The 24597-nt window shown below is 38.7% G+C and overlaps 1 long non-coding RNA gene and 2 other non-coding genes across 3 annotated transcripts; 1 reads left to right on the forward strand and 2 right to left on the reverse strand.

Annotated features, from left to right (window-relative positions):
* Window positions 1-398: 398 nt before the first annotated feature.
* Window positions 399-11289, forward strand: LOC138962770 (uncharacterized). The gene is made up of 5 exons (XR_011454597.1): window positions 399-656; window positions 3685-3767; window positions 8548-8643; window positions 10013-10078; window positions 11158-11289. It is a non-coding gene; the product is annotated as an uncharacterized lncRNA (long non-coding RNA).
* An 11979-nt stretch (window positions 11290-23268) lies between these two features.
* Window positions 23269-23340, reverse strand: Trnae-uuc (transfer RNA glutamic acid (anticodon UUC)). Its single transcript has one exon. It is a non-coding gene; the product is annotated as a tRNA-Glu (tRNA).
* A 963-nt stretch (window positions 23341-24303) lies between these two features.
* Window positions 24304-24375, reverse strand: Trnae-uuc (transfer RNA glutamic acid (anticodon UUC)). Its single transcript has one exon. It is a non-coding gene; the product is annotated as a tRNA-Glu (tRNA).
* Window positions 24376-24597: the final 222 nt, after the last annotated feature.

Here is a 24597-nt window from a genome sequence, read left to right on the forward strand (position 1 = left end):
ATCTTTAAATGGTAGTCGTCACACTTGTACAGTCTTTAATAATGGAAGGATATCGATATCATCTTTAAATGGTAGTCGTCACACTTGTACAGTCTTTAATAATGGAAGGATATCGATATCATCTTTAAATGGTAGTCGTCACACTTGTACAGTCTTTAATAATGGAAGGATATCGATATCACCTTTAAATGGTAGTCGTCACACTTGTACAGTCTTTAACAATGGAAGGATATCACCTTTAAATGGTAGTCGTCAAACTTCCACAGTTTTTAACAATCGGAGGATATCAATTTATCATCTTTAAATGGTAGTCGTCAGACTTTCCCAGTCTTTAACGATAAAAGTATATCCCCTTTCATGGGTTGTCATGAGCCTTTGTGGCAGATATATAAGAGAGAGCTCCCCCAGTAAAGTCAACCGCTACAGCCAACAAGAAGTCAACCGCTACCGCTAACGAGAAGTCAACCGATACCGCCAACGAGAAGTCAACCGCTACAGCCAACGAGAAGTCAACCGCTACCGCCAACGAGAAGTCAACCGCTACAGCCAACGAGAAGTCAACCACTACAGCCAACGAGAAGTCAACCGCTACAGCCAACGAGAAGTCAACCACTACAGCCAACGAAAAGTCAACCGCTACCGCCAACGTTTGATAGGTATTACAATTGTAAGACTAGTCTTTTTTCTTGTGATCCAAATCCCATGAACTAAATGTTTTGACATCGATTTACGTAAGTTATTTGTTTTATTTGTTAGATAAAACTAAACACGTGACTACTATTGAGCGAGGAATTGTTATGTTGGATTTACAAGCATATGTTGCAGAGTTCATGCTTAACATGTTTATGTTTTAGAACAGCACTAAACATCTTTCGGTTAATGTGTAGACCGACTATTGTGATCAGTGTCCGAGCTTGCGTGTAAACGCCCCAAAAACGAAATTGTTGTTTTTTCAAAAGGCAAAATACGAAAATTGTCATTATCTAAATATTCAGATAAAACAACTGGTTTAGTGTTTGGTTGGAAATATTGAGTTTTATTGTTTAATTATAATCAAAAGTTTATATAATACCACCTTTCGAGCAATGTTTAGATCTGTAGACAATTGTCGCAGTCCATATATATTCAAGTTGAATTGTTTGATAGAATAGTTGCATCAATTTTGTTATATGGTTAAGAAGTATTAGGCCCAAATTTAGTTAATTTAGCAACAAACTTACAGCTTAGTTTTCATACGATTATTTTGAATTTAATAACATCGATCCCAACGTGTTTGGTTTTGAGTGAATAAGGCACATTTCTGTGAGATATCCAAGTTAAAGATAAAATATCCAGTTTTTTTGTTCAAGTTAGTGGACTTTTATAATAGCAATAAATTTGCCAATGTATTGTACCAGTTTTTTTGTGCTTTTTTTTGCATCGGGTTTATGTGCGCCTTGAGTCGCCTTTTGGTGAAAAATGCCCGCGTTATAAATGTATGTATTATCATTATTATTTAAGTTATTGAGACATCACAGTGCACTAAGAGATTTATAAAGCAAATCGAGAACATTAATTATTGAACGAAGCGCAAAGCGCCTAAATGGCGGGGTAAAAACGGCCATACACGTAAAAGCCGTGGGAGTTTCAGCCCATGAACGAACAAACAAAGGGAACATGTCAATACGTCCCAATACCATTACGTCCCAGTAAAAAACAAAAAATTAAACGAAGCGCAAAGCGCTGAGTTCAATATTTATTTTCAAGATTTGATCTATAAATCTCTTAGCGCACTGTGATTATTTCAATAACGATATCGTCAGTTACGACAATAGATTAGAACTTTTGAAAAGGCTCATTTTTCTGCCAGCGTTTGGATAAATTGTGGACAGGTCGAGTTAGATCTACTTGTGTATGCACAAAACTTTGCTGCGTGCTCAGCGTACTACGACGTATGCCAGCGTGCTTCAGCGTCCTCTTAACGTATACAAAACGTACCCATAACGTATTCGACGTACGCCAGCGTACTTATTCAAATACTTATTCAAATGTCCCATACGTCGGCATACGCAGGCGTTAAAACGGTCGTGTGACAGGGCCATTAACGCTTTGATACCCATTTTTCTACGTTCGTGATCACTTGAAATGAATACTGAAAACATAAGTGTTTAAGGTAGTGACTGAATGTATGTAAAGGTAAAAAATTTCAGAAATAAATGCATAATCAAAATAATTGATTTCGACATCAAAGCGTGTAACATACAATCTTGCACACGTTTGCTTTAGTAGTGGCAAAGAAGGAATGCGTGTGACATCGTCTTTTGTTTCATATTTATTTTTGACCAAGGCCGAAGGCCGCGGTCAATAGATATGAAACAAACGTCGATATGCGCCCAGAGGACCGACAAAAAAGCTGGTTTGACAACAAACCACCAAACATTGTTTTTGTCATCATTTTGGTAGTGAGAAAATAAGTGCCAAATCAACACACGGAGCCATGCTTTGAAACACGAGTTCCGTTTTGATGATACATGGTTTGGGGCCCCAGCACGTTGTTGTAATCACAGCTGGCGTGTGAAAGCAACTTTCTGTGTTTTGAGTTAATCAAATGTTGGGATAAATTTGTCAGGTTTGAGGATGCACAGTTCTGTAGGTTCCTCTCAGTATTCCACCCCCTCGGTTTTCAGTTGTAAATATTAAGTTTAATGATCGAATGTGGAAGCTACGTTGGGTCAAAGGTCACAGAAGATTTGCGTCGTGTAGAGAAGGAAAGAATTGCGATCTTGTTTCCGACTCATTGCATCTTTGTTTTTCATTAGACCTGTCATTCTGCTTGCTCAGCTTTGTTAGATGTTTGCATAATTATCTTGTATCGATAAACGTCTTGTGCACGGGTCAACATTTGTGTGTCAGGGGTCAATTGATTTGACTTGAACTTGACGTTCGTGGTTCTCCGAACGTCTTTGTATCGAAACACAGATACACGCACTCCATGACTTTGTAAGAAGACAAAACATATCGCTAGGTTTCATTTGTTTTTGATGAATGTATGACCTTCCATGAAGTAGTGTTGTTTTTTGTTTATTTTGCCAGTTTGCCAGTTCGTTTTTTAAACTTTGCAAAGCAGTGTCGTCTGTTTAGGTCTGGGGAAACGCCAATGAAAAGAGCCAAAGAATCCCCGAGCGTTTCTATTGGGTTTTCTTTTGATTATTAATGTATAACCTGCTTCCTGCAACTATGGTAACCGGGGATTTATTGCATGGGGAACATGAAATTTATTTCCCAGGTGTTTGTGAATGAAAACTCGTGAAAATGATGACAGTATTATTTGTTTAGGTCTTTTTATATATAAAAAAATATGATAATAATAAAGCTCGTCCTGTTAACAAATTTTGTGATTATGATCATTTAAATATTAATCCTGTTTGACATATTTCTGGTTATTATTTACAAAGTGGTGTACCATATTGTTACATGTCTATTTTGTTGTTTTTATTGTACTTTTTTTTTATATCAAATTCGTGCAACCCAAGCGGTTATTTAAAGTAAATACCGCCTTGCCGTGCATTAGTGCTTTCCAGCTTTTAAGTTAAAGTGGAATGATGTATGCATTCAAACAACATAAAATGTCAATATATTTACTGTCACATGAACTAAATGTTTTGACATAGATTTATGTAAGCTAATTTTTCTGTTGTTTTCCAGATTTTATTCCGAGACGAAAAGTTGAAATTGGAGGATGCATGCACGCTGTCTCTTTCTCTTTCTTCTCCTCATTTCGATAGCAGGTAAGAAAAATTTGCTAGAGTTGCTTCGCTTTGTCTGTCTGTCTCCATTTCCAGGGAATTGAAACTTGTGATTGTACGATTATACTTCTCATAGTTGTCTTTGTGTCAAGAAACATGCGATGTGGTGCCAACATTTGTTTTTAATTATTAATGTACAGTACCCGGCGAAAGAAACGCAACTCATTTGCGTCCACTGTTGCAAGTGATTTTTCATTTTGAAAATGTCGTAAGGTACATTAAAAAGGAAGACAGATTCGTGGAGGATAATGTACTGGCTGTACGATTAGTGCATATCATTTAATCCCTGCGCGTTGAATATGTGCGCGATATAAAGTGCATAAAAAAAATGATAAAATGATAAAAAACTAAAACATAAAATGCCTGCGCTTAGAACTGTACCCACGGAATACGCGCGATATAAGCCTCATATTGATTGATCATTTAATCGTTTTATTTGTTTACCTTTTCATAAACTGTGTTATACAGGGTAGGGGTCGATCGAGTCGTGATAGCAGGCGAACATGTCATTTTAGACACGCTACAACAGTCTTACTTTTTTTTTTAACAAGGTAAACACAAGAATCTCAAACAGAATGAGCCAGAGCGATGTTAAGATATCAAATAACCAAAGGGAAGTAATCGCTCTTTATGCATACGACATGTGTAATAGAGTAAGCGAGAGTTGTACGGAACCTTATCTCCTGGCATCTGAGAGAATAACAAGCATTGAAATGAACAAGCGACTTTCATCTGAGAGTTGTGGAGGAAATTAATCTTTTAACGGCACGGTAAGCCCCCCGTAAACCATAACAGATACTGTCAGGCTTTTACACACAGTACAAACACCCTTCCATTTAAACACTCACCGCTTGAGAACATCCTAGGTGCCCTCCGTAAAGAGTGAGCAATTTTCAAAGAATTTATTTTTGCTTGGTTTATCTTACCCCTGAGCCATCGTGAACCCGTGTGATCAAGTTTCTCTTTTTCACAATGTAGTCGTCAGTTAGTAATTTGAATGCGACTGTCTGTTAGCTTATCTGCAATAGCACGTTATTAAGCACCTCTGACTATGCACGAAACAAACGGCTGTGGTTCACAAGAACTCTATCGATGGCTTTTGACTGTTCAGAGGAACTGGCAATAGGTATAAACCGTCGTCTGCTACGAGAACCACGACTTTGGGTGACCCTTCTTCCGGGCTTTTCTTTTTTCAAACTTTCAAAACTTCGAATTGTACTGATCTTGTCTTGATGAAAAAAGAATTATTTTATGATTTAAGAACGTTTGTGTAACAAGCTGTCAATTTATTATTTAGATTTTAAAGGTTAGGTCTAGCGCCAAAACGCACCACGGTCCGATTGTCTCTGACACAATCGGATGAATGAATCCGCAAAATTAATTCTTTGAAAAATGCTCGCTCTTTACGTTGGGAACCTAGGATGTTCCCGTTTGGTGAGCGTTCAAATGGAAGGGTGTTTGTACTGTGTGTAAAAGCCTGACAGTATCTGTGATGGTTTACGGGAGGCTTATTGTGCCTTTAACCTGATCATTTAAATTGAATTATTCGCCAAAGCGTAACATAATTACGAAAATGAACATAAAGGACTGAGACGGTGTTAAAAAGGGTTGTTTGGGAAAAGCTCCTTCAGGCGAACATGTCACTTAAGCACGCTACAACATTCGTAAAAATGCAGATGTTTCAAGTGGGTATAGACGCATTTGGATGAAAATGAATTTCTCAACATGATCATTCCATTAGAATTATTCGCAAGAGCGTTACATTATCGCAGTTTGGGACAACGATCTTCAAAGTGACAGAGGACGTCTATTTCAGCACTGCGAAGCTGTACAAAGCTGCACATTTTAAGGACTTTGTTTGTTCGTTTGTTTGTTTATTGATGTGTGAGTGTGTATCGATGTGTCTGTGTGTGTATTTGTGTTTATGAGTGTGTATGTATGTGTTAGGGGGGTGGGACGTATGCGGTTGGCTTTATAGTACTTTCTCACGAATCTCAACGCTAACAGGTCATTGGTTAAAATAAAAACTTTAAAGGCACAGTGCAGCTCACAGCCTTCGTTTTGCGTTTTTGTTGCAGCTGAGTGCATTTACAGTTCAAAAATCCTCCTATGGTAGTAAAACAAACCCAAAACTGCCCAACGACGACATCTGTGAAGCTCGACAGTTGGCTTGTTCACTCGAGTGCATAAATTAACCTAGTTATTACGTGGTATTTGGTCGGAGTTCGATTCAACTGAGTGATTCCGGCCTCCATTTTGTTTTACACAAACTCATGATGATGTCTGACATAGTTTGCTACTAGTGACGTGTCTTTTTGTGCATGATGTGGTGACCTGATCTAAATTTAGATTCAAAAAATAGGTCAAGACCAGCCGGGACCGAGTCCGAAATTAATTCGTAAAAAAATCGCAGCTCTTGACTCTTTGGGTGCAAGTCAATGAAACTCGGTAGTTCTTCTAACGGATAGCTGCCTGAGGTATGACTAAAAGCCCCAGGGGCTCCGTGCACCTGGATTTAACAAGTTCAGTACCTTTAACAAAAAAGCGCAGAAATGTTTGTTTTTTAAATGGCATGTTCGTGTAGAACAGACACTTAGTCACAAAAAGCATCTTATTTTAAAACAAATCATAACTTCGATTCCGTGCGAAGGAGCTTTTTTTCCAAACAACCCGTTTTAACACCGTCGAAGTGAATTATGTATATTTTTGTAATTATGTTACGTTTTGGCGAATATTTCAAATAAAATGATCATGTTGAGAGATACATTTCCTTCACAACTCTCTTTACCTGGTTGGAAAATATGCATTTGTACGAATTTTGTAGCGTGTCCAAGTGACACGTTCGCCTAAAATCACGACTCGATTGACCCCTACCCTGTATAACACAGTTTATGAAAAAGTAAAAAAAGAAAACGATTAAATAATATGCACTAATTGTACAGCCAGAAAACAATCCTCCACGAATTTGTCTTCCTTTTTATATTTAGTCAAGTTTTGACTAAATATTTTAACATCGAGGGGGAATCGAAACGAGGGTCGTGGTGTATGTGCGTGTGTGCGTGTGTGTGTCTGTGTGTGTGTGTAGAGCGATTCAGACTAAACTACTGGACCGATCTTTATGAAATTTGACATGAGAGTTCCTGGGTATGAAATCCCCGAACGTTTTTTTCATTTTTTTGATAAATGTCTTTGATGACGTCATATCCGGCTTTTCGTGAAAGTTGAGGCGGCACTGTCACGCCCTCATTTTTCAACCAAATTGGTTGAAATTTTGGTCAAGTAATCTTCGACGAAGCCCGGACTTCGGTATTGCATTTCAGCGTGGTGGCTTAAAAATTAATTAATGACTTTGGTCATTAAAAATCTGAAAATTGTAAAAAAAAATAAATATTTATAAAACGATCCAAATTTACGTTTATCTTATTCTCCATCATTTGCTGATTCCCAAAAGATTTAAATATGTTATATTCGGATTAAAAACAAGCTCTGAAAATTAAATATATAAAAATTATTATCAAAATTAAATTGTCCAAATCAATTTAAAAACACTTTCATCTTATTCCGTGTCGGTTCCTGATTCCAAAAACATATAGATATGATATGTTTGGATTAAAAACACGCTCAGAAAGTTAAAACAAAGAGAGGTACAGAAAAGCGTGCTATCCTTCTTAGCGCAACTGCTACCCCGCTCTTCTTGTCAATTTCACTGCCTTTGCCATGAGCGGTGGACTGACGATGCTACGAGTATACGGTCTTGCTGAAAAATGGCATTGCGTTCAGTTTCATTCTGTGAGTTCGACAGCTACTTGACTAAATATTGTATTTTCGCCTTACGCGACTTGTTTTTTTATGTACCTTATCTCGTTCATATTTTACGACATTTCGAAAATGACGAAAAATCACTTGCAACAGTGGGCTCGTACGAGTTTCTTTTGCCGAGTACTGTACATGTATATTAATGAAAATGACAAAAAATCACTTGCAACAGTGGGCTCGTACGAGTTTCTTTTGCCGAGTACTGTACATGTATAATGAAAATGACGAAAAATCACTTGCAACAGTGGGCTCGTACGAGTTTCTTTTGCCGAGTACTGTACATGTATAATGAAAATGACGAAATATCACTTGCAACAGTGGGCTCGTACGAGTTTCTTTTGCCGAGTACTGTACATGTATAATGAAAATGAACATTAAACTATTCTTATCTTAACTTATCTTTTTGACAGAGTACCAGTTTTTCCATTCTTTCAATAGACTGAATGGGTAAACTAGGGCGAGAGAGGAAGTGTGTCTGCCTATGTGTGTGTGTGTGTGTGTGTGTGTGTGTGTGTATGTGTGTGTATGAGTGTATGTGTGTGTGTGTGTGTGTGTGTGAGCGTGTGTGTGTGTGTGTGTGAGCGTGTGTTTGTTTGTGTGTGTGTGTGTGTGTGTGTGTGTGTGTGTGTGTGTGTGTGTGTGTGTGTGTGTGTGTGTGTGTGTGTGTGTAGATTGATTCTGAGGAAACTATTGAAAACTCTCGAAACTTTACATACAAATTATTCTAATAGTATCCCGTGATATGTTTTATTTTATTTCGATAACTGTATTTGCAAAACTGGCTCCGTCCATACAAACCTTCGTCGTGTAAACTGCCAGTTTTAACGAACGCATCTACGTCTTCGCGTTGTGATTTGGGCAAAGAGGTTTGTGCGTATTAATAATTGAAAACGTTTTGAAAACTACTAGAAGGTTGCTGAAATTGTTTTCTCCTTTTTGGTTGTAGGGAGGAGTTTGATTTATTCTGACGCCCGTGTGTACCATGCTTCCAGGCGACTTAACGCACTTGAAAAGCTGAATCGACGCAACAGAGATTCGGGACGTGAGTATAAGTGTAAACACACAGACAGACAAACATGCAAACAAAACAAACAGACAGAGTGGAACCTATACAACCCCAAATATATAAAGGAGTAGGATACTTCGATCGACCGGCGCTTTGATACACTTGAAGTTCACAGCCTGCCTGTAGTAAACCAGGTCGATACATTATTGAAACAAGTTTAACAACCCAATGTAATGTATTCAATAGTCAAATGTTCGATGGTGCAATGAGACTTATTCAATAGTACAATATGACGTATTTGATGGTGCAATGCGACGTATTCAATGGTGCAATGTGACGTATTTAATGGTACAATGTGACGTATTCAATGGTGTAATGGGACTTAACCCATTACCCGCCTCTTTGTCTCTGGTAGCTGAGGAGGTGAATACGCTGCATAATCCATAGTTACCAGTGAATAATCTATGGTTACCGTAGCATTTTCCCAGTTTGTTTGCAAGAACAATATATATATTCATCAGCAAACAAGATTAGTTGCCTTTCTAAAAATTATTTATTAGAAACACTGTTGAGTCATTGTTTTTTTTAAATAGAAGTGACGAAATGCATTTCAAACGATACATGTACACTTGCTAAACTAGGACAACAATGTAACATTATGTTTTACCAAGCAATTACAAATTAATCTCAAAAACAGATTAATTTTCAGAAAAAAGGAAAACAAAGTATGTTTGTCCATGCCCATCGGGAACGTTTAGAGTCATTCGGCTCATGACAATCTCGTTAGTTTAAGTACTGCTGACAAGTTTCGGTATTTATTAACTATCCAAACTGTGCCGTTGAAGCACCACAATTACACGTAGCGGTTAATATTCAATCTGAAAGTGTCTCCGGCACTCAGCCTCGGGTCAAAGGTCACTGTGTAGTGTTCAATGCGAGTTATTCTCGAACGAACTAATCGTGGATCAATTTTAGCAGAAAAGTCATTATCTAACGTAGTTTTTTTTTGACAAGCAAAAACTATCAATGAAAATATAGGCATTCTGTGTTATCAATTTAGTGTTGTTCAAATTCAGTAATTCATGCGGGGAAGAGAACTAGCTTCGCGCATGAATATTGTGATGTAAAAGATCTCGGCGAGAGGAAAAGATGCCAGAGCAAATTTGTTTTGAAAAAGTTAAGGTTGTTGATGAAAACGTCGTGGTCAAGGGATAAATAGCTTACACACCTCGTCCTGAACAGCTTGCATATTTTCCCTCGGGTAGATTTTCCTGTATTCTCGAGCCAAATCGACCCTCGGGAAAGTATGCATGATATTCAGAACTCGGGGTGTGTAACTTATATGTATTCAATGGTGCAATGTGACGTATTCTATTGTGCAACATGACGTATCGTGTGTCCGCAGACACGCTGTCCAAGATGAAGAGGTCTTTTGAAGAGATTGCCAGGGAGGTGTCACAGATGTAGGTTGGTAAGTGCTTTGTCGAGTAGTGTTGGCTCACAGGGGTCTGGGTAGTGTGAGGTCTCATTTCAGAGAAAATAAATCCGATTTTCATAATTATACTTTAGGCCCAAAAAAAAAAATTGTCTGTTTAGGGTAACCCGACCGACCCTATCGATTTGGCGCCGACCCAAAAACTTTTTTTTGATTTCAAAAAAAAAAAGAAAAAAAAAGAGGTAAAAATGCTAAAAAGAGACATTTGGCGTTTCATTTACACACACACACACACAAAAAAAAAAAAAAAAAAAAAAAAACCTACCTACCTACCGACCCTACTTTTTTTGGTCATGTTACCCTAAACAGACATTTTGGTTTTTTTGGCCTTACACATATATATAATTATATACGTTCACTGTAACATTTGACAGTTGTTTTTATATCAAATATCACTCCCCCCAAAAAATGTGTATCCTGTCACGACTATATCGCTTGGCTGCTTTAAACCCAAAGGGAGGGAACTCTTTCAGGAAGAGTTAGCCCTCCAAAACCTACCAACCAACCCGTTACAGTTAAACTGATGAGATCATGATCTGTTTGTTCACACATTCGCTGCTATGGTGCCTGCCAGTCAAGACTTAAGACTTTACTGTCCTCATGAAAACAAGACAAATTGCCTCGCAGTGTGAGTCCAATACAGACATAACATATATTACAACAAGTTATTAAGGATTAAGGATTGCCCCAAAAAACACGAATATATAGCACGTTTACTAAGTAAGCATCCAAGATTCCCAAGCAGCCACTAGCGTGACACACACAAACACACACTGACACACACAAACACACACTCACACACACACACACACACACACACACACACACGTCGCACACGTCGCACACACACTGACACACCCACTCACACACACACACACACACACACACACACACACACACACACACACACACACACACACACACACACACAAACGAAAAAAACAAACTGACACACACACCAACAAACCAACCGACATGAAAACACGCACACATACAGGGATGTGTGCCTAACAGGAGATGGAGGCGGCACGTAATTCAGACTGCTATCACTATAGGTCGGGGTTGTGAGCTGCCTGACTGCAGACGGCAGGAACGAGTCCAGGAACCGCTTTAAGCAACACTGGATATGAATGAGTACCCAAGGACATCTTAAACGGAAACCACATAAAGCGTTTTAAAGAGCGAAACAGCGAGTTTTTTGTTCGTGCGTGTGTGTGTGTGTATGTGCGCGTGTACGTCTGTGCCTCTATGTGTGTGTATGTGTGGTGTGTGTAGTGTGTGTGTGTGTGTGTGTGTGTGTGTGTGTGTGTGTGTGTGTGTTTTAAAATAATCAATCATACCTGCATCGACAGATGTAACAACAACAACGACAACAACAACAACAACAAACTTTCTCACATATTTAGAATTAGTGATGGACAGACACTGAAACAGCCATGCAAACAGTCAGTCAGACACACACGTTGTGTTACAAGCTGTCAATTTATTATTTAGATTTTAAAAATTAATTCGTGCACCAAAACGAAGCGTCCGATTTGTCTATTGGTAAATTCGGCTGACCAGAAATAAGGCCACAAAAAAAAATTGTCTGTTTAGGGTAACATGACCAAAAAAAGTAGGGTCGGTAGGTAGGTAGGTTTTTTGTTTTGTTTTGTTTTGTTTTGTTTTTTGTTTTTGTGTAAATGCTATGTTGGCTGAACATTCACTTCTTATATTTGATGAATACATGTTTCAAAACTAACGTATAAATAAAACAGAGAGAAAGGGAGAGAAAGAAACGCCAAATGTCTCTTTTTAGCATTTTTACCTTTTTTTTTTTTTTTTTTTTTTGAAATCAAAAAAAAGTTTTTGGGTCGGCGCCAAATCGATAGGGTCGGTCGGGTTACCCTAAACAGACAATTTTTTTTTGTGTGGCCTAAATACATCTTTAAAAAAAAAATGCTCACTCTTTACGGAGAGCCCCTAGGACTTTCTCAAGCGATGAGTGTTTAAACGAAATGATGTTAGTACTGTGTGTTAAAAGCCAGACAGTGTCTGTGACCAGAAACTGATGGTTTACATGAAGCTGATTGTGCCTTTACCACATTCTCATCATTGCACCAAAACTAATTGCACCAAACTTATTCATTGGCAAATCTTGATTAGAGCATGCTTCAGCACTGATCCTTCAAATCTTGTTACAAAAGTTAACTACACACATAAGAACAATACTATAAAACACTCCTATTAATTTTGTAATATCATTTTCATTGTGTGGTCTTTGTAATCCGATGTGTGTGTGTGTTAACTGCTCAGTGCGTGTGTGTGTGAGTGTGTGTGTGTGTGTGTATGTTTGTGTGTGTGTGTGTGTGTGAGTGTGTCTGTGTCTGTGTCTGTGTATGTGTATCTTCTCACATTTTCCATAACTACTGTGTCACAAAGGAGTTTGTACATTTGTATATAAGACACACGTCTTGGAAAATAACAAAATTCAGTCACACAGCATATTTTACAAACGTTTACACACCCTGTTCAGTTTTTACAAACTTTTAAGAACTCAAAAAGGGGAAGTAATTTTTTCTCAAGTTTAAAACTTCTAAAGACTGCATGTGCAAAACTTGCAATAACATGTGCTCCAAATTATAATCAAATTACACTTGATCATAACATGATTTCACCGGAGATTTAAAACAAAAAGTGTAATGCCCAACCGCAACTTTCACAGAATCAAACACATACACTTTTACAATTTAACCCATTAGCAATCAAATGCACTCCCAGGCATGAATCACAGTTGATTAAATCATCATCTAATGTGGAAACAAACTTCTGAATTGAATGTCCAGACACAATTAAATTTCACACAAACAAACGCCAAGAGTTTTACATACATGTCAATACGTCCCAATACCATTACGTCCCAGTACCATTACGTCCCAGTACCATTGCGTCCCAGTACCATTGCGTCCCAATACCATTGGGTCCCAGTATCATTGCGTCCCAGTACCATTACGTCCCAATACAATTACGTGCCATTGCGTCCCCGTACCATTAGGTCCCAATACTAGTGAATTTAATTTCTGAGATAAATTTATTACAAATCGTCTTCGGATTACACAATTTTTATTACAAAACGCGTTCAACACGATTTGTAATAAAAATTGTGTCGGTACATAGCAGTATTTCACAAATAAAAATAAAATAAAAAGATGTGTACCGGTTAGTCGAGATGAGGTGAAGTGGAAAAAAATAAAAAATAAATAAATAAATAAATAAATGTTTGTTCATGGGAGAAAAAAAATCCTTCACGATATAATCAGAAACTGTAAAGGATATTGCATGTCAGTTTGTTTGTTTTGAGGCGCTCCTTGCTTTCCTTACAGGTTTTCTGAGGTAACCATGTTCTTTCTTTTAAAATGAACTGAAGCACGCTAAGGCCAAAAAAAAAAATTGTCTGTTTCTGGTCACCCGACCGACCCTAAATTTCGGCGCCGACCCTAAACTTTTTTTTTCCAAACTCAAATTTTTTGGGTTTTTTTTGGTGGTAAAGGACAGGGTGAGAAAATTAACAACAAAAACGTATGAAAACGAAAGTCCGCTGACGATTTGTAAATGTGTTGAGTGTCTTGTCTCTATGTATAGTGAATCCAGTCTCTTTGCGCGATTTTTAAAGTTAGTTTTATTGGTCTACATTTGGGGTAAAAAAAAAAAAAAAAAAAAAAATAATAATAAAAATCCCGACCTACCGACCCTATTTTTTTTAACCATGTTACCAGAAACAGACAATTTTTTTTTTGGCCTAACCTAAACCGAAGTGTAAAATTAATATATGCTTTAGCGGTGCTCGACACAAAGAAAAATACCGAAACAGTACAGTACACCGCTTTGCATTCCACTGTATGTAACCGAGCATGACATGACTGAAGGCTTATTTACTGAGTAGACGATGTTTAAACCCGTTTCTGAGAAAAGCTAGACTGACTGTCCAGTCATCGAACCTTCAGCACATAGACACCGAGACACACAGATAGCGAAACCCATACACGCACAAATGTAGACACAGACACCTACATACATACGTACATAACACACACACACACACACACACACACACACACACACACACACGCGCGCGCGCGCGCGCGCGCGCGCAAGAATATACATACATGCACAATCAGTGACATAGACTAGTTCTACATGGGACGATGTTTCAATAACAAATTATTTCATTTTTCTTCCTGTTTAATGACTGAACAAACACAACCGTATCTTTAAAAATCAACAACTGCATATTCTGGTAAAATCCTGGTTCGTATACATGTACATGTTTAACATTTAACATATTACTCTGCAACCCTCCTGCGATCAAAATTCCTTTTGGATTCATAAATCGAAGACACTTGAATTAAATATTATTGGGCGAGAAACTGTTATGTTACTTTACATAAACAGGTACTGTAAGTAACACACGCCTAAAAAAAGGAACATTATAAAGGCCTTCAACTAGCTGTTCTTCTTTTCTTCTCCACGATCATCATCATTATCATCATCTCCACAATCATCATCATTATCATCATCTCGTCGTCGTCATCATCATCATCATCAACATCAACAACAACAACCAACAACAACAACAACAACAACATTTTTTTTTTACAAAACACAATAGAAAAGAGAAAAAATAAATGTGTCAAGTAAGTGCATAAGTATACAGGCTTCAACATTATTGCTACGTAAATGTATGCAATCTTGAAGCTTCAAATTACTCGGATAATATTATAAGGTAAGATTACTTATAAAATCCACTGTTCATTTTCATCCTTTCGCTGACCTACTCTGTCGTACAATATCCATGCCGCACACACACATACACAGACACACACACACACACACACACACACACAGACACACACACACACACACACACACACACACACACACACACACACACACACTGCCCACCGCAGCGTTCAAGCATTGCTCAAGTAACAATTGTGTTGGGACGTAATGGTACGGGGACGTAATGGGATTCCTTTATGGGACGTATCGAGATGCAATTTTCTTGGGACCTATCGACACGCAATTTTGTTGGGACGCAATGGTACGGGACGCAATGGCACTGGGACCCAATGGTATTGGGACCCAATGGGATTGCTTTATGGGACGCAATGAGACGGCATTTTTTTTGGATGCAATGGTACTGGGACACAATGGTACCGGAACGTATTGGCATGACCCCTAAAAAATGATTAGTACACGTGTAATAAATAATCAATGCACGTGTAATTAAATATAGGTGCGAGCTTGGGAACGACAGTTACGGTACACATGCACTTTTGTGCATCCGTGTGAACTCGTGGTACCTCTGTGCTATTAAGGATTCAAACCTGTACTATCGGGGATCCATTAAGGTTTCCGAGACTGAGTTTCATTTCTATTGAATTGGTCTCGCGGAATAGCCGATTCTAAAATTTGCATAGGTAAAACGATCGCTTTTTTGGTACAAGCCTCTGGAGTAAATTTTGTGATTAATGTTTTTGTGAACGGGAAACAATTGACAGGTGGCTTTATTCCATCTCCCTTTTTCCCTCCGCCGCGATGTAAATTTGAATAGTTGAAGGTGACGTTAGACACTAACTAAAGAAAGTGGGGCTGCCTGACACCCCTCGAGTTAAATATGTGTTAATCTTGTGACACCGGCGCGCAGGATGTGACCGCTAAAACTGTCTTTTGCTTGGGGTCTTGGAGTGAAGACAGCGTGTGTTTTGTGCGGCGTGTTTTTGATGCCGTTGTGACATGTCTGTCACGGGCTGCAATCTTTTCGGGATGTGAGAATTCTTTTGCTGGTAGGTTAATGCAATTTTCTTTCTGTAAATGGGTAAGCAGTGAGAAGAATAGTATGCTGCTTGGGGAAAGGATTTATTTGAATGTTCAAGTAGATTGTTTTGTGAGTTGGAATGTTTGGGAAGACTTTTGTTTGTTGAATGCTTTAGAAAACCGTTGTTTGAGACTGAGAGAACGGTATTATTTGGTAGGAATGATGTGTTTTGTTGTTCAACGAGTTAGCTTGTGGTATTTGAAATTGTTGATTTGTTTACGTATGTTTACGGCGTGCATTCTGTGGTTTGCAGGATGGTGGAGCGTGCGACGGGGTTTCTTTTTAGACAGGTTTTTTCTTTCTAGAGGGGTGTAGTTATTTCAGGTCTTTTCTTTTTTAGTGGGGCGTAGATTTGTTTTCGTAGACTAGGTTTTGTTAGTGAAGAGCAGTTAGTTTTAGTGGAGGGATCTTGGTCAGGTTTTGTTAGAGTTTTTGTAGATTTGGTTTTTTTTGAAGAATTGTTTTTAGGTTGTTTTTTTAGATTTCGTTTGTTTTAGATTAGAGTCTCATTGTTTTTTTGTTTTGTTTTTTTGGATTAAAGTTGAGAGTGAGGATTTAGAGTAGAGTGTAGTTTGGGGGAAGGATTTTTTATTTTTTTTATTCTCTTTTTGTACAGTTTTTTTTGGTTTTTTTTACATGAATATGCTGTACATTACAGGACATCACCTAACCGAAAGGACAGAATCATATAACAGAAAAGCACACTTGGACAATTACAACATACATGGGATGGGAAGATGGAATGGGGAGGGGGGGATGTTCAGTGGTTTGGTGGTCGCATTATCAAAAGGTTTTAAGAACGAAAAAACCTAAGGGTTACATCAAAACGTGCATATACAGGCGCCAATCCTTGTAGAATTTATCTACGGTATTATTCACAACTGCGTTATACTTTTCACAAATAAATCTTTGCTTAAAGTTTCTACTAAATGTCTGAAAATGAGGGGTCTTTTTGTTCATTTTGGAAATATATACATGGTGTTTGGCACAGATTAATAACACATCAAAAGCTTTATCGGTGACTACATTGTTCGCCACTCCAAGAAGAACCAGTTCTTTAGACAGTTTTAAATTGTCGCAATGGGTGCAGTTCGCCTTTAGCCAATTTACAAATTCTATCCAAAAAGTCTGCACTTTATCACACTCCCAAAACATATGTAAAAGGGTTTCTTCATTTCTACCACAAAATGTACACAATGACGTATCCACAATTTTTCGCAAAAATAGAAACCTTTCTGTGGGCAAAATTCTGTACAATAATCGGTACTGGAACCATCTCAGACAAGTGTCATTTGTTGTTTTAAAAACATGTTGAAAAATAGCCTTCTTATCTAACAAACAGTCTAAAGATTCAGACCATTTTTCGATACATTTTGGGACCGTAGTATGTTCAATCAGTTTTTTGTAAATAAGTTGTGTCTTACCTTTACAAATACATTTCCACACAATGGGCTCTGTCATAATAAAATGTTTATCAAATTCTAAGCCGATTTTTCTCTGATATTTCTTAACAGCCTGGATTACACCTTGATACAATACAAAATCGCCTCGCACATTTGGATATTTGATTTTAAACGCATTATAGGATAAGTATCCATTTTGTCCCAAAATATGACCAATCTGAGCTATTCCATTGTCGATCCAATTTTGAATGTACACTGTCTTTTTTATCTCTCCGAATATTAACATTATAATGTAAACATTCTGATACAAAATCGTTAAAGGTTATAGGGTCACATTTTCCATGTAGTTTCTTATAATGTTTAAAAACATTGGTCCAAAATGGGTTTTCCATTCTCTGCATCAAAACATTTGCAAATTCCTCTCCTCTCATATTAATTGTTGTAACAGATGGACATGCTTTAAACAATAGTCTTGATATTAATCCAGTAAGACCATCAACTCTTTTTAACCAAACAATTTTTAGAGATGACAGAAAACTTTTCACGTCAATCATCTTTAATCCTCCATCTTCATAGGGTTGGGTGGGGTGTTGCAGGTAGCTTTGTTTCCTCCTTGGGGATGAAGCTACCAGGGGAAGGGATTGTGTTGGAGGTGCGGGTAGAGGGGTAGCCCTCCCGGTGCTCCCCCTTGGACCTCCCTAGTCTAGGACCCTGGGTCTTCGCGAGGTGGCCATTGTGGCGTAATCCCTCCGGACTAGCATAACGTTTCCCTATCCCAAGACCGACCGTGCGTGGTCTATGACCACATCCTCTACGAGGTGACCCTATCAACTAGGCAGCGAAAGCCCCTAGGCGAAACACGGCGGATCTAGAGGAGAGAACCTCGATAAAAAATTTGAGCTGCCATGAAGACGGAGCATGTTGGCTGAGGACAGCGGGCAGACCTTCTGTGCCGACACCCATCTACAGGAGAAAACCAGGCATGCACGCATCAAACCCAACATGGCCATACAAACGGCCATAGGGTTGGGTGACCGTAGTTCTTTTAATTTTATCTCTTTTTCCATCCCAAAGAAATTTGAAAAAAATATTATTTAACTCCATCATAAACTGTTCGTCTGGATCAGGTAAATTAGTAAACAAATGTGTCAATTTGGAAATAGCCAAGGTTTTTAGGACTGTTATTTTACCAAAGGGTGTCAGGTTCCTTCTGGTCCATGAATTCAGAAGTTTTTGAATTTCCTTTAACTTATTTCTATAGTTAAGAAAAACAACCTCGGATACATTCACCGAAAAAATAACGCCAAGTGCTTTAAAATTATCCGGGTTCCAGGTAAAATTCATATCAGGCAAAAATCTTCTTTTGCAAAACTTTAAAGGTCCTAACCAAACTACAATTGTTTTATCATAGTTCATTCTCAGACCTGACAGTGATGCAAAATGTTGCAACACTTTTATACTTTCGCAAAAAGATTGCTCTGTACCATCAAGAAACAGACTGGTATCATCGGCGAATTGTGACAATAAAATATTTTCGCCAAGAATATTCATACCACCAATCTTTTTGTTCTGGCGTACCATAAGAGACAATATTTCAGCACAAATCAAAAATAAATAAGGTGACAGCGGATCCCCTTGCCGGGTGCCTCGACCTACATTAAACCATGCTGAATACCGACCATTAACTGAAACACAGGACTTAATTTTGCAATAAAAAGTAAAAATCCATCGTTTCATGTCATTTCCAAAGTTAAATTTGCTCAAAGATTTTTCAATAAATGACCAGGCAACACTGTCGAAAGCCTTTTCAAAGTCGACCATCAAAAGTAGGCCAGGTATATTATGTTTATTTGAGTAGAACAGGGTATCATATATTAATCTGACGTTTTCACGTTGGGGGAAGGATTTAGTGTGTTTTTAAATGGTAGCTTTAGAGGGAGAATTTAGAATGTAGTTTTAGAGTGAAGAGTTAAGAGCGTTGGTTTTTTTTTGGAGTTGTTTAGTCCCATAGTAATACATTGAAAGTTTTGTATTTGAAAGTAAACCCCCGTTATCCCACACATTCCCCATTTCATCGTATGGAATAAAAGAACCTGGTTAATATAACTTGTGTCGTTTGCTTGAGTGTTTGAGCTCGGTAAGAAAGAGGAAAGTAAATTGGCACTCGGTTACATAGGTTACACACTCCGAGTTCTGATTATCTTGCATATTTTCCCGAGGGTCGATTTTCAGGTATTACCGAGCCTTTGGCGAGGTAATACATGAAAATCGACCCGAGGGAAAATATGCAAGATATTCAGGACGAGGTGTGTAAGCTATTTATCCCATTACTCCGACGTTTTCATTAAAAACACTTACCTTTTCCACTAAAACCTGCCCGTGCCTGTTTTCAGCTTGCCAAAAGCCTCCGCAGTCGAAATTCATGTCAATGAATTCATGCGCAAAGCTAGTTCCCATTTGTCAGCATAATGGACGGCGTCATTCGACTTGTATGTGGACATTCAGTCATTCATATTGCTTATAAAAAGGTCTGCGGTCTGCTTTTACATTTTGAAAGTCATTTTAAAATATCCCTGTGTATATTTGACATCGGCTTTCGTTATATTCAATTCGGCATACCGGGTTTATATTTTTACCAGAATTTCGCACGATAATGGCAGCGCAACAAATTCAGTTCGGGCCGTGCTGGTTTGATCGTTGACCCAAGTCAGTTCGCATGCAGTGTTACTGTTTGTCAGGCGGGGATAGAAATGCTGGCTGTCATCGCGCTGTTCTGTTTCGGTTTTCACACGTGGATCACTTACATATATATTCAGTCGTCGGGTTTAGGTGAGCCAAAGCTTCAATACTTCGCATGTTGTAGACGTTAAGCAATAAAGCTTGGAAGTTGTATGTCGGCACTGAGCGTCGGTCGCGGTACATCGCCTTCTACTTTGTCCCGGTCTTGAGTTTGAACACCTAAGGTTGGCTACATCTAACACCTCACATCCTCTTCTCTTCCCCATATATCTTAACTGTATCTCCAACTTCTTTTCGTCTTCTTCTTTTCATTTTGATGCCACTCCCTCATTTGTCGCTGAACCCCGCAGTTTACTCGACTCGGATTCACACAAGCCCGTCTAGCAGACGACAGTTCGAACAGTCTTGAACAGCACGGTTGCAAGCAGATTCAGCTATCAATGGAAGCAATACACTTAAAGCCAAAGCAAATAACCAAATGAGAAAACCTAACGTTTGATTTGACTTCATGGTGACTCTTCTGATAATTTTTTGGGCGTTGGAATGGATCTCAACGGGTTCCCAGCTACGAGAGTTATGCACCGCAGGCATGCCTTCGACAATCGATGTCGGTTTCAGATTGAGTTTTCAAACTACCAGGTGACTGGGTTGTGTTTTGATTACTCTCTCTCTCTCTCTCTCTCTCTCTCTCTCTCTCTCTCTCTCTCTCTCTCTCTCTCTCTCTCTCTCTCTCTCTTTCTCTCTCTCTCTCTCTCTCTCTCTCTCTCTCTCTCTCTCTGTGTAAAAATTAGGGAGTATCGTCCCTTGATCCCACTCGCGATACTCGTTGAACATGCCTTTAACCATGCAGTCGCTTCAGCCAGCGAAATATCTCGACTCCGCTCTTTAAATCCATGCAGAATGTGCGTATCGTATGAAGTATTCGTTATTTTCTCAATATTGACACATGTAGGCCTGTACCTATACGTGATATTGACTTTGACACCATAAAATATTTCAGTCGTATGTTGAAAAAAGTAGTCCATCTGTAAACTCTGAATATGCAGATGACCTCTATAAATTATTCAATTGTACTCTGAAATCAAAGACAATGACCAATGAGAGTTGAGATCGAAACTCGGTTGTGATGGATAATTCATATGGTTGCGATGGATAATTCAGAATAATCACCTCCTCAGCTAACAGAGACAAAGAGGCAGGTCATGGGATAATGATTAATACACGTGTAATAAATGATTAATGCACGTGTAATAAATGATTCATACACGTGTAATAAATAATTCATACACGTGTAAGAAATGATTTAATACACGTGTAATAAATATTTCATGCACGTGTAAGAAATGATTAATACACGTGTAATAAATATTTCATGCACGTGTAAGAAATGATTAAATACACGTGCAGGAAATAGTTTATACGCGTGTAAGAAATGATTAAATACACGTGTAGGAAATGATTTAAATACACGTGTATTTTAAACATTAGATACACCTGTAATAAATTAAAACTTGAATCGGAAAATATACGACTTGCAAAGCAACAACTCTCGTCTATTCTACTTCCGGCTCGCGCGCGATTGATCTCTCAAAATGGCGACGCCGCTAGAGGGGATTTTTTTGGATCAGACCCGCCGAAAGGTGAACCATTGCATCAATTTGTTGCAGTCTGTAAGCGTGCAAAGCGAGGCGATGAAGACGCATAGAGTGTTTTTCATGTGGATTCCCAGTCCGAGATTTTAAGTCGCTTTACCACGTGACTCCTGCATTTTTAACGCTTGTACGAAATATTTATTACACGCGTATTTATTCATTTCTTGCGCGTGTATGAAAAATGTATTACACGTGTATTTAATCATGTCTTACACGTGTAAGAAATGATTAAATACACGTGTAAAACATTTTTCATACACGTGTAAGAAATGATTAAATACACGTGTAATAAAAATGTCATACACGTGTACGAAATGATTAAATACACGCGTAATAAATATTTCATGCACGTGTAAGAAATAATTAATACACGCGTAATAAATATTTCATGCAAGTGTAAAAAATAATTAAATACACGTGTAATAAATAATTACACGTGTATTTAAACATTTCTTACACGTGCATGAAATATTAATTACACGTGTATTTAATCATTTCTTACACGTGTATGAAATATTTATTACACGTGTATTTAATCATTATGCTATTCCATAGCATAAGAAAAAAGATAAATTACACGTGCAATAAGAAATAAATACACGTGTATTAATCATTTATTACGCGTGTATTTATGTTTTATTACACGTGTAATGGTTATGAGCCAAACGGCTTTCCATATTTAACACACTGACGCGCGCGCATGCACTCCAGTCGATGTGACTGTACGAATGTAAAGTTTTCAGCAACTCTGCAACTCTTCACACATCCTGAACTCATGTCAAAATGAGTTCGGCTCATTCTCTGCTCTTCACAATGCATACAAAAGTAGTTCCCATGCCGGGAATCGAACCCGGGCCGCCAGGAATCCTAACCACTAGACCACATGGGAAGCTGTTGTATAGATGTCATACAGCGATTCTTATTGTGAACGTCGACTGAGCTTCAAATGACAAATTGAGCATCATGGCGCAAACAGACACAAAACGCACGTATTACAGAGACAGATTCGATCGACTTTGTTACTGATCTTACGAAATCCATCAGGGGATAAGCCTCGGATTAAAGAGAGTTCACGGCGCTAACATTTTATATTTGTGCATGAGTAGGTAGGGGGGGGGGGGGGGGGGAAGTGAGTGCGAATAAAGGCACAGAGGTAGCCTGTATAGAACGCAAGCTCTTTTTGAAGGCAGCTCAGCTTCTGTTCTGAAAATGTATCCATTGTGTTTTTGCGTGCGTACGTGCACGTGTGTGTGTGTGCGTTTGTGTGTGGTTGTGTGTGCAAAAGAGAGAGAGAGAGACACAGAGAGAGAGAGAGAGAGAGAGAGAGAGAGAGAGAGAGAGAGAGAGAGATACCGGCTCTTGTACGAACGCACATTTTAAACCATCACACGGGCACGCAGACGAACGCACATTGACATACAGACGCGCGCTTCCACTCCAGTCGATGTCACTTTATGCATTTAAAGTTTACAGCAACTCTGCAACTCTTCGAAATGCAAAAAAAAAAAAAAATAGTTCCCACGCCGGGAATCGAACCCGGGCCGCCTGGGTGAAAGCCAGGAATCCTAACCACTAGACCACATGGGAAGCTGATACATACAGGTCAAACGACGATCCTTACTGTGAGCGACTGAGCTTCAAATTACACATTGAGCCTGCCTTCCGCCAAGAGGCACAAAATACGTGTACACAAAGAAGGAGGAGATTTTGTTCCCTTCTTCCGAAATCGATCAGGTGTTCGAGCTTCGGATTGTGTCGGATAGGAGAGAATTCGCGGCGCTTAACATTTTATGTCTGTGTTTGCATATGGGTGTGGGGATAGGCCCGAGGGGTACTCGAGGTACAGTCAGAGACTATAGAGTATACACTACAGTCTCTGGTACAGTGGACAGAACATAAGTCGAGTCTCTGCATAAACTAAAGTAGCTGTGCCCTGGAAAGGTGAATGTGGAAATAGGCACAGAAGGTATTCTCTTTTTAAAGGCAGCTTTTGAAATTGTAGGTATTATGTGTGTGTGTGTCTGTGTGTGTCTGTGTGTGTCTGTGTGTTTGTGCCACGGTATGTGTGTGTGTGTGTGTGTGGTTGTGGTTTTGGAGGGTGTGTGTGTTAGACTAGTAAGAGACTGGATTGTTTCAATACAATTAGTTTCAGTGCTCGTCAGTGTAGACTTTTCCATGGTTTTAAAATATTTGCACTAGCAGAGTCCCAGATGGTCGAGCAATAATCCGCGAAGATTTGTATTTATTTATTTTGTTAATGATAACCTTGAGTTCTGATCAAGAAAGTGTTTAATTCTAGATCTATTAGAGAAAAGGAGCGCGCGCGAGAGAGAGAGAGAGAGAGAGAGAGAGAGAGAGAGAGAGAGAGAGAGATTAATGAATAAATGCAGTACGTTCTTGTACTACTATGTACGCACATGTGCTCTACACGATATACTAACCCACGAACGCGAGCACCCACTCCAGTCGATATACCTAGATGCATTTTTAAGTTTTCAGCAACACTTGACGTGCATAGTAACAAATCTAATCTAAAAAAAAAATAAATTGTTCCCATGCCGGGAATCGAACCCGGGCCGCCTGGGTGAAAGCCAGGAATCCTAACCACTAGACCACATGGGAAGCTCTGATGTCTACAGCATGCGACTAGTCTAAAATCCCCGCTTGATTATTAGCTACGACTGACACATTAACCCTGAACAAAAGTAGATTAAACTTGAAGTAGAAAACCACGATTACATCCAGTCGACGCGCGGTGATACAATTACACCCATCGGGATTTCCCCAAAAGCCGACGTTACTTTAAATAGAATGAGTAGTTCTGGGAAATCGTTTATTTTTTTT

Source organism: Littorina saxatilis, linkage group LG3 (genome assembly GCF_037325665.1).
Source record: "Littorina saxatilis isolate snail1 linkage group LG3, US_GU_Lsax_2.0, whole genome shotgun sequence".
NCBI classification, from domain to species: domain Eukaryota; kingdom Metazoa; phylum Mollusca; class Gastropoda; order Littorinimorpha; family Littorinidae; genus Littorina; species Littorina saxatilis.